This window comes from Bombyx mandarina, chromosome 20 (assembly GCF_030267445.1).
Source record: "Bombyx mandarina strain Sakado chromosome 20, ASM3026744v2".
NCBI lineage: Eukaryota > Metazoa > Arthropoda > Insecta > Lepidoptera > Bombycidae > Bombyx > Bombyx mandarina.
In genome coordinates this window covers 9,431,506-9,443,571 of record NC_143226.1, presented here as the reverse complement: position 1 = coordinate 9,443,571, position 12,066 = coordinate 9,431,506, and the positions used below count along the sequence as shown (strand labels likewise).

General features: G+C 38.8%; 1 protein-coding gene across 3 annotated transcripts in view; it reads left to right on the top strand.

The window, feature by feature from the left end:
- The window catches only part of LOC114250841 (inactive dipeptidyl peptidase 10), a 369,807-nt gene that overhangs the window by 119,922 nt on the left and 237,819 nt on the right, over nucleotides 1–12,066 (top strand). The gene's annotated exons all lie outside the window — the stretch shown is intronic.

The following is a 12,066-nucleotide window of genomic DNA, read 5'->3' as shown; positions in this document are numbered from 1 at the left end:
TTACTGAAAACTGAGACTTAGAACTCATGTTTCAAGGGGGGTGGCGGCATTTACGTTGTAGATTTCTATGGGCTCTGGTGCCCACTTAACACAAGGTGGCCCCTCAGCTCGTCCAGTCATCTTAGCATGAAGCATACTGCTTCGTGGGTTAAAAATACTTATATAAGAAAATCGAAATCGACATTACATTTTAAACTCCTCCAAAATTGGACTGAATTTAATAGAAGAGACCAACAATATTATTTTTACGTATAATAACAAAAAAATATGAAAAAATCATAAGTCAAATTCACACGTGGTAGGAGTGGAACCTTCGGAAGTATTCTCTTATTCTCGCGCAAGCTATTTAGCGCACTGAGTTTCTCGCCGGATCTTCTCAGTGGATCGCGTTTTCGATCCGGTGGTAGATTCTGCGAAGCACTACTCTTGCTAGGGCCAGTGTTATCATCACTCCGGTTTGAGCTCCGTGAGCTCACTTACACGTCAAGGAGAAGCTGAAATAGCCTCTCAAGGCTATCAGCTTTGGTAGGAAAAAATAAAACGCATGCTAAGTCATAGATAATACACATAATGTGCCAAGTCCTGTAGACGTACATTTATATGTTTGTTTGTTTTTGGTATAGCTTATCGAGCGTCGTTCCCGTTTCACAGAAATTCAAGCCACGACTGTGACCTTTTTTTATTTCTTAGATGGGTGGACGAGCTCACAGCCCACTTGGTGATAAATAGTTACAGGAGCCGAAAGACATTTGTAACGTAAATGCGCCACCCACCTTGAGATATAAGTTTAAGGTCTCGGTATAGTTACAACGACTGCCCCACCCTTCAAACCGAAACACATTACTGCTTCACGGCTGAAATAGGCGGGGTGGTGGTACCCACCTGTGCGGACTCGCAAGAGGTCCTAACACCAGTAATTACCCAAATTATAATTTTGCGAGTTTGATTTTTATTACACGATGTTATTCCTTCACCGTGGAAGACAATCGTGAACATTTGTTGAATACGTATTTCATTACAAAAATTGGTACCCGCCTGAGACTCGAACACCGGTGCATCGCTCAAAACTAATGCATCGGACGTCTTATTCTTTAAGCCACAACGACTTCAAAACTTAACATCAGGTGGGCTGTGAGTTCGTCCAGCACTGTAAGCATTGAAAAAAAAAAGCTTATAATTTCAATTAATTATAGTCGAATTTCGACTACCGAAGAACCACTTGTTATCATAAATATCCATCGACCTAAATATATCAATGTTATAGCCGCCTACATCACCACCTTCGTCGGGTGAATGTTACAAAGATATTTTATAAATATTCAGCAGTGTGCAGTGAAAAATGGGGTTAATTTACAGCCGTATACCCCGGTTCGACGTTCGGGTATTCTATCACCAGGATTGATGGGTCGTCGTTAGATGCGTTCGTACTTCTAATTCAACGGTATGTATTCACAGCGTGTCTTCAGTTGAGGAGAGCGCTTAAGGTAAACTAGACGATGACCGAGCGTTGCTCGGTTTTGTTTGATAACGCCATCTTGTTGTGTCTTTAAAGCGGTTAGTTGCCCTCAATTAAGAAAAATAGTATTATTATTCGCCAATAGATGTCGGGAAGAGTTGATTATTGAAAACACGAATAAAACAACATTTTCTGAAAATAAATCATAGCTAGATCGATTTATCGCCCCCGAAATCCCCTGTATACTAAATTTTATGAAAATCGTTGGAGCCGTTTCGGAGATTCAGATTATATTAATTATACATTATATACAATTATAATATTAATATACAAGAATTGCTCGTTTAAAGGTATAAGATATTATATCACTGTGTCTTGGTATTTTTAATACGCTTCTATTAGCTTCAGACGTATGTATTGTATGTTTGTAACGGAATATTAGAACATAATTTTGAGCCCCTTCAAAACGTCGGATTAACTCGATATTTGGTATACTTATTAAGGACAGATGACAATTCAATATTTCAAAAAAAAATTGAAAAAATTAAAATTCACCTAAAAAGCTATATCTATACTAATATTATAAAGAGGAAAGATTTGTTTGTTTGTTTGTTTCGAATAGGCTCCGAAACTACTGGACCGATTTGAAAAATTCTTTTTCCATTAGCAGCCGACATTGTCCCTGATGAACATAGGCTACTTTTTTGTAATGTTTTTTTTTTTTTTTTTGGTTTCATGTGTGTTTTAATGTTTCCGAAGCGAAGCGAGGGCGGGTCGCTAGTGAAAAATAAAATTAAATAATATTTTAAAAAACTAACAAAATGCGCTTTTATAGAAAATCCAACTAAAAAATAGACAATAAATTTTATTAATTTTAAATTAAAAAGAGTGTAAGAAAAAATGATTTTATTGTAAAAAACCGCCACCGGAGTAGAGTTCATCCATACTACCTGGAGCCACTGCGATCATCCACAGTGCGTTTCCAGAGATCTTTTTTGCCACGTACCATCCGGCTATGGAATGAGCTCCCCTCCACGGTGTTTCCCGAGCGCTATGTCCTTCTTCAAACGAGGCTTGTGGAGAGTATTAAGCGGTAGGCAGCGGCTTGGCTCTGCCCCTGGCATTGCTGAAGTCCATGGGCGACGGTAACCACTCACCATCAGGTGGGCCGTATGCTCGTCTGCCTATAAGGGCAATAAAAAAAAAAAAAAAAAAAAAAAAATTGAGAGAGAGAGAGAATGAGAGAGAGAGAACATACTTTATTGTACACCAAAGCACAATTAACATCAGAAAACAGTCAACAAGCAGATACGTTTGTACAATAGGCGGTCTTATCGTTAAAAGCGATCTCTTCCAAACCATCGTTTAATTACTCGAAACTCTGGACATTCCAGTTGAAATTCTAGTTGAAGTCGGTTAAAAATGTAACGACGGTCGCTCGAAGATTGTATCACACAAAAATTGGCCACATTCAGAATTGAATCCAGTTATGTTTGCGAGTGTGATCACAAGACAACTGATGTAATGCACACATCGAATTGACAGCGGCTTCGGTTTCAGTCTCCCTGGGGAAATCTCTCATGAGATCGTTTCATGAGAGAACGGTTCTTTCTCTGATCTTGACCGCGGGGCTAAAGCACAAATAGTAAGAAAATACATTTATGTTTGTAGATTCATTTAACTTATTACCTAAATTTATTCTTTATCGATTTTTCCCATTAAGTTATATCACAAAATTACTGTATGTTTACATAACCTTATTTGGCAACGTTTTTTTTTTAAATGTTATTGCTATCTTTTGTATTTAGTAAAATTGAAACCATCGCTGAACTGTCAAAGCAATTTTATAAAACCTTGTACAATTTTTATAGCGTCAATTTCTCTTATTCCTTTGGTATTTTAGCCACAATTTTAGCCACTGTCATACCTATTACTCACCTAATGCTATAACTAATAACAATATTTGAAGATCGCCTGGTCTAATATTACTAATATAGTGACGAACATAATATTGCTACGCGCTGGGGTTCGGGATAAATAAAATTTCACCCAAGTACAACTAAAAACTGTATTCAACACTTAGAAAACTTAAAACACTCAACAAACACTTTAAAACTCTCAATTCGCTTGTTCCGCTTCGCTTCAGGTGATCCGTTCGCTGTTTCGCTTCGAATAGTTCCGATTACTGACTTCGTGCCATCTCTACAACACCTTTATAGCTAATACCTCATACCTAGAATTATCGAAAATATTCCACACATCTCTAGTAGTAGTTTCCGATATCTGACAATAGATGGCGCTGTACTTCTCGAGCGTTCTAGGTCCTTCGATATCCGTTCGACTATTCGGCGATAGATGGCGTTACTCTCACTTGCGTAACAATATGATACTTTAGAATGAGCTCCACGGTGTTTCCCGAGCGCTATGACATGTCCTTCTTCAAACGAGGCTTGTGAAGAGTACTTAACGGTAGGCAGCGGCTTGGCTCTGCCGCTGTGATTGCTGAAATCCATGGCAACGGCACCCACTTGCTATCAGGTGGACCATATTAACGTCAGCCTACACGGGCAAAAATAATAATAATAATAAAAGCGGGAAAAGCAAAACTTGAAACAATAACATTTAAGCCAGAGAATAGAAAACTTATTTCGACTTTGAACAGTGTTGTCGGTTTTAATAAAATGTACTGATTTTAACCAGAGATTTCTCTGAATAATTCATGTTCTTACATACATGTACAAAATTATATAGCTTTTACTTCTAACTACCATTCGTCCAGCACACGATTACAATGCAATCTCTTAGTCGTTTTAAAGAAATTTTATTAAACAGCGCCATCTATACGCAGAAAATATAATTTGTATTTGTAACGTACAAACTGATTTGTATTTGAAGTTAATGTAATTTTTTTTGCTTAAGTATATAAACTTTATTTAAATGTTAGACTGCCTAACTACATTTTTATTGCATAAAAAATTAAAAGTGAATATTTTCAAGTTTCTATGTTAGCGCCATCTCGTGACGTGTACGTGTAACGTATTTCTTAAGCTGGGGACACTTATTTTATCTTTCATTTACTAGATGGCGCTGTACCTAATGTCGTCAGCCCATAACGCAAATCATCAACTCATAAACAATACAACACCACCACTTTGAGGCTTGAGGTCGAAGTCTCAATTGTATCGTAGCCATTTGAATACATATTTAAGATACGCTCACAAATGATTGACGGTGAAGGAATAACATGGTGTATTAAAAATCAGTCACACGGATAAATTATTAATTTGCGTGATTATTGGTGGTGTGCCGTGAGCCAGGATGCGTGGATAGCGCTATCCTATTTCTGCCGCGAAGTAGTCATGCGTTCCATTTCAAAGGGCAGAGCAAGCATTACGCGATAGAACTGTGTGCTTAGTGCGAATTTTTAACGTCCTCAATAGCGTATATTATGTTAACCCAAATTTTTATGGAGTTGGAACATTTGGCTACGTTTGCCGCTAGGGGCGCTGTTCCAACTGCATCCAAATTTCAGTTAACTTTTACGCTATCGAGAACGTTAAAAAGCTCGTAATATGCATACAAAGCATTCGACCTCATGTCTCAAGGTCTACGGCGGGCATAGGTCGTCCAATCAGTCGATGCTACCTATAACTTTTAGTCTTCTGAAAAATATACAACTTTCACCATACGACTGTTCTAATCACGGAATAGTTATTTTTCTATTCCGTGGTTCTAATAATATTAACTGGTATTCGCCTAATGAATCTGATAGTGATGCAAATAACTCATTTCCAAGGATTTAAAAAACAAGCTTAATACTGGCAAGTCAAACGAACGTTAGGCTTGGTGGACTTAAGTGATTTTGAGAGATTACTTAAATTGGCCGAATTATAAGCTTGGGGCCATGAAACGAGCGGCTAAGTCATAAATAAAAATTAATTTTACTTTTTGATTAAAAACATGTACAAATGGTTTTTTTTTTAGAAGTTTTACAACGAAATTTTTCGAAATCACATTTCGTATGTTTCAATTTTGACGAGTTTGTCGTGTCTAAAACAGTTTATACGGCTGGGAGGTAGCGGGCTCGACGTGGACTATAATGATAAAAACCTTAACCATTTTGATCTTCACACTCCATTACATATATTACAGTCATATGCATACATGCACCCATTTCGTGAATTTTATAAGCTAAGACAACACAATATTCTTTAAAAATAATATTTTTTCAGTTTTTCAGAGTTGTAGACATAGTTAAAGTTACTTTTACGGTTTACTACTAAATTTACTATTAGTTAAAACTAGTAGTAAATTTAGGTGGTGACGGAGGACTGTCTTTTATTGCCCTTGTAGGCAGACGAGCATACGGCCCACCTGATGGTGAGTGGTTACAGTCGCCCATGGACTTCAGCAATGCCAGGGGCAGAGCCAAACCGCTGCCTACCGCTTAATACTCTACCGTGTGTAGTAATCGGAATTTCGAAAATAATGTAAGTACCGACAAAAAGATACGCGAGGTTAAAGCAGTAAAAGCAATTATTCGATCCGAACCCAGCTCTCGTGGCTGCCTAGGGCTCCGGAAACCATCACGAGGTGCCCTTCGAACACGTGCCGCGATCCGCGGCGCCATATGTACTTTTTTAACAAAATATTGTCTAATCATTCACTGGAAATGACCTCGTCGAATTACGCCGTATCACTAAGGAAAGGAGGCTTCGAGGCTGGTATTTGGGAGGAAAATTATGGACGGTGAAACCGTAGCAAACCATCACAAACCGTAGCGTCACACACATGTATTCCGTTCCGTTCGAGAAGCATGAAGAAGTTACAAATGTCAAGTCGCAAAGGCATCGTCAAATTGCGACCCGTGTTGCCGTGGTAAAAACTCAAAAACCCACAGATTGGTTTCAAACAGTAATTTAAATTATTCTATACTTTTAGCTGCGCAAATACAAGCTGTGGCTCATTGGAATTAAACTTAGCCTGGAAACTGGATTTCACATTGGACTTAACTTAACTTTTTGGTCCCTCAAGCCATACAGGACTGACAAAATCAGGTGTCACGTTATTATGAACGGCCCGGGAACAATTCGATTGCGTATTCCTCGTATGTTTCACCGACTTGTGAGGAGGGTTCGAGTCCACGCATTACCTTCTACCAATAATGCTGTAAATACCAACGGATAAGATCCTCCCTGATAGGGTCACCATCGTGTACTTTTACATTTGTATTTTCTCTCACAATGGTAGAACCAAACTTGAAGCTCAACTGTAAACTCTAAGCTAATCATGCATATGTACACACTCTGAAGAATTGTTAAGATGATAACATCATCTCGTTTTTGCCATCGCACCGTCCACCACCGGAGTAGACTTCATCCATACTACCTGCAGTCACTGCGGTCATCCACAGTGCGCTTCTAGAGATCCTTTTTGCCACGCACCATCCGGCTTTGTAATGAGCTCCCCTCCACAGTGTTTCCCGAGCGCTATGACACGTCCTTCTTCAAACGTGGCTTGTGGAGAGTATTAAGTGGTAGGTCGCGTCTTGGATTTCCCCCTGGCATTGCTGAAGGCCATGGGTGAACGGTAACAACTCACCATCAGGTAGGCCGTATGCTTGTCTCCAATAGAGCAGGGCATAAAAAAAATGTTAACTTCATTGCATACTGGAGTATAGTGTTTTAGAAAACCTAAACAGTTTCTAGAAGCTCACTATAGTTGTATTCTGATATAGAACACAGGAAAAACAACATTCAGAAGACCTATTGAAATGATTCCATGACCCAGAAACATTCAACATAGGTCGCAGTCAGCTCAGAGTTTTATTTACGGCCCTAATAAGACAGAGACAATAGCTGAACGTTGCTTCCAATTCTAATAACGGACACTGTAAGGAGAAGGGTGATAGAAGTTACAGATAAACCTTAAGCACCAAGCCTTATGTTACTCACTCTTCAAAGAGCACACAAGATAAACTTGCATATACCCAAGTTCCGAACTACCACCGAGACCTTAGAACTTATGTCTCGAGGTTGGTGGCCTATTTACGTTGTCTATGGGTTCCAGTAACCACTTAACGTCAGGTGGGCTGTGAGCTCGTCCACCCATTTAAGCAATGAAAAAAACAACATTCGGACCGTCTGTCTGCCGAGCAATATCACCCGCTCGGCAGAAGATCTCTTCTTTGTTGTATACTTACAACGCCATGCCTCTTACAAGATGAGGTTTTTTTAGTGGCTAAAATTTGATTGCTTAGCCGAAAAGGAAATCTACAAGAATATTTTGGCATGGTCACAGTACTAGGACGTGCGAACGTCACGTACGTGACTTCAATGTATTAATCCAATAGCACACTACCTTCGATCTGGAGCAGAGTTCTTTGCAGTCTAATGGACGCATAAAATCTTTGTCTGTTACTTCTAGATATTTTTTTGGTTTCATTTTTCTTAACTAACATTATAGATTAACTATCTAGATTAACTAGATTAGTTATCATTAAATGTTGCTCTTTTTTTTCCTACGTAAGCTGATGGTCTAGAGAGACCATATCAACGAAACTTTAACTAGTAAGTGAGCTTACGGGGCTCAAACCTGACGATGTTGCTAACACGAACCCTAGCAAGAGCCGTGCTTCGCAGAATCTACCACCGGGTCGGAAACGCAACCCACTGAGAAGATCCGAGAAGGTTAATTTACTCGCCGAGCCCTTCGTCGCAAGCGACGGGTTCGACGTGATCGATGACTGGTGCTTGCTTGGAGTACCTAAAAGCACCGTTAATGGATCGGGAGGATCCGAAATGACGTGTTTTAGGTGACGTCGACTGTTTACCATTTGGTCCGTAGGATCGGCTATGTGGTTTCTGGCGGCCACGATAAGAGGATTCTCATGTCGTGCCGCTTTATCGAAGTGGGATGTTCCTCATTGACATGACATCACGTTATGAACAAGTTTCGATTTGCTATTATTTAAGATTTTATGATCTTTCTTTTGTACTTCCCGTAACGAAGAAATAGTAAAATAAAATTAATTGAATATCTATTACAGGGATTGTCGAAAGGAGCGATATCAATCCGATTATCGCTTACCTAGATGATATAATGTAGCTGTAATTTGTGGAAGATCTTGAGACAGACGTAAATGACATTAAGTTTTTTGCAAGTCCCTGTTCTGTTGTTATAGCTGTACACTTATTTTTATGGCTCATCATGTAAACTCCCTAATTGTTAACTTTCGTTGTATAGTTGACGAAACCCACTGTTGCAATGTAATAAAAACTTCAGATTCGCATCTCAAGACGAGTCGTAATACTCGCGCTGTTCTGTCGGTGCGTTTCAACTTTGAATTCCCTGTCCAAAAACAAACAAAAAAAATACAGCCCGCTGTAACTATCAACTGTTCTCAAAAACAATACATCGTTTAAACTTCTCCAAAATAATTCTATACTGGCGCCACACTAACCGAGCCGTGAAGATTAATCGCTTGTTTAATGGCCACGGTTTGTCGGCTTCATTAAAACGGCGGAATTAAATTTTGGTCGTTAACATTCATTATGGAAGTAATGCAGATGTGGCATTTCAGTTAAAAGTGTATTTCGTTAGCTCATAAGCTACGAGAAGCCACAGCAAGAGCACAGGAGGGATACAAGAAGACTAGGTGCAAGTCCTTTGTAGGCATCTTAACTTAGTCCATTATGGACCATTAGCTTTACCCCTGGCACTAATGATATTCTTTATCTGCGTTCTAAAGTAATAAAAAAACTCGCAACCGCCTGTAAATTCCCCTCAACTTAATTAATAACTGGTAAACCAGTGCATTCGTAATCTAAAACATGGAACGATGCACACGCTAGTTTCTAGAGATTTCATCATTGCACACAGAGAAGCAATAAGAATGACCGTAACCAGGTAGTAGATTAATTCACGAGACAGCTACTCTTGAATTGTTAGGTCTCCTTTGGAGGCGCTGGGGCAGCTGTTAGAAAATCCCACCCCTCATGGCTGAGCCCTTGCACGCCCACCTATCCTGGTGAAACTGGAAAGGCCTCTGGGCCACCAGTAATCACTCAATCATAAAAAAAACTACAAAACGCTTTAACTTTTTTCGGGATTTATTTAATCATTTTCGAATACCTATTACGGTTCTCCATAATGCGGTTCTAATGCTTCTAATTAATGAAAGATTTGATACAATTTTCGGACACGTTCATTTTATAGTATCATCTAACGCCACATCCACAATCACCGCGAGCTCCTTGACCGTAAACTTATTTAGCTCCCGCGAGATGAATTTCAGGCAATGATAATTTCTGGGTTTGTTTGCCTAATTAATTCTATGTTTAGTATACATGGTTACTATATAAAGTTATATATATATATAAAGTTTATGAATATATAAATTTCAGATTTCTATTGATTTCGATATTTGTTTGTGTGCTTTATCTATCTATCTATATAATAACGAATAGCTGTTCGTTAGTCTCGCTAAAACTGGAGAACGGCTGGACCGACTTGGCTAATTTTTGTCTTGAATAATTTGTGAGAAGTCCGGAATGGAATAAAAATAACAATTTTGTTATCCCTTGGATGTGTACCCCGTCGTCGAACGGATTCCTTTTGTTTGTTTTAAGTTTATTTTATATATAGATATTTTATTTATCGATTGAGGCGCTAAGAAGTCTGCCGGGTCAGCTAGTTTATTAATGTATATTTCCTTCGAAAAAAGACAAGTAGACGACCCAGCAGAGGATGAAAGGTTAGTGTTACTCAACAGAAGTGCCACTACTGACCAGAACCCTTTCAACAAAACAATGAAAACTCCTCTTCTTCTCGCCCTTGTCCCACTTTTTTCACCTACATATTCGCTGACAGCCTAATGGGCTGTTTCAGCTACGCGCGGAAGGGTAGGTGAGCTCACGGGCTCAAACTGAGAGAATTTGCCATCACTACCCCTAACAAGAGCAGTCCTTCGCAGAATCTACCACCGGATCGGAAACGCGACCCACTGAGAAGATCCGGCGAGAAACTCAGTGGGCTGCGTCCATGGGTTAGTTCACACGCCGAACCCTTCGTCGCAAGCGACGGGTTCAACGAGAACGGTGACCAGTGCTTGAAGTACCTCAAAGCACCGTTAGTGGATCGGGAGGATCCGAAATGACGCGCTTAAGGCGATGTCGACTGCTTACTATTCGGTCCGCAGGATCGGGAATGTTCTGTTTTTGTTATGTCGTTCTGTTTTAGAACATTCTAGAAATAAGATTCAGTAGGCACGATTTAATGTCACATTATTGGAAACAGTAATATGTTGCGCAGAGTACAATATAAAATGAGGACCATTTCTCATTGTATGGGGCCGTAAAACCAGCGTTCTTTTTGTACAGTTGCTTGTGATATATATGTGCAATCCATCATCATCTTACTCACTCTTTATCAGAAATCGGCGCAGTGTTTATTACTTTTACTATGCGTATTATTACTAGATAAATAGATATAATTGCTTTATTTATTTCACTGGTAGGACACTGCAATTTCACGGACTAAAGTCGTTATACAGTAAAAGAACGTACGTACAGTACGGTACAGTACGCTAACAATGTATATTCGGGCGAATACCTACATATTGGAAAACTATTTATCAATGTGCATGCACCGATATACCGTTTAAATCTTCAAATAAAGAAGTAGCATCACGAATATAGGAATAGCCAAGAATATAGGAATGGAGTTGCATTTTTCACGAATAGTGAAAACGCGAATGAAGGTAGAGCGAATACGCGCTTTTACTGAACCAAACCAACCAACCAAAAAACATGAAAACTCTATTTTATAAAACCAAAAACCATTCATGAGACGCTTCGCCCGCGGCTTCGTTCGCAACAAGATGCAATTTTATATTAAAACATAAAATCCATAAAACGATTCAGATACCTAACAACGCTAATTTTAAGTGAACACACATTATCATTTATACATACATATGTATAGACAATAACGTAATGATATTCGTCGGAGTGGTCATATCGATCTTTATATATGTGCAAAATCTCATATCAATTGGGCTAACGGCTCTCAAGTTTTAGATATAAAAAAGAATGTATGTGTATATGTACCTATGAACATAGGTACCTATGAACAAAGGTACATATTATTATACACATACATTCTTTTTTTATATATGTAGATATAATATACGAATTCAAACACTGAACGAATAAATGTTATTAATATAAATACCGCTATTATACAAGTCGTGTATCCAATTTCGGTTGAGAATAAATTTGTCCAGATGTAATGCGTGCACTAGTAAATCAACCAACTATACTAAAGGCTTTATCGCATTCCCACCTACCAAGTACGCTGTAAGCCCGACCATATATCTAAACCTTAAAACCCTTTTATATTCAACGCGGTAACCGCTCGTAGACCTAATGGCCACACACGATCCAATGCTATCCCATATCGGCATCGTGAAATATAACTCCGTTTAATATTCAAATTGTATTCGTGTCGTTTACATGAATACGAGTACTCGTGGTTCTAAATTACTTCACAATCAATCTATGAAGATTTACGAATGAACATATTGTTACGTTGGTAAAAGGAACGCCATC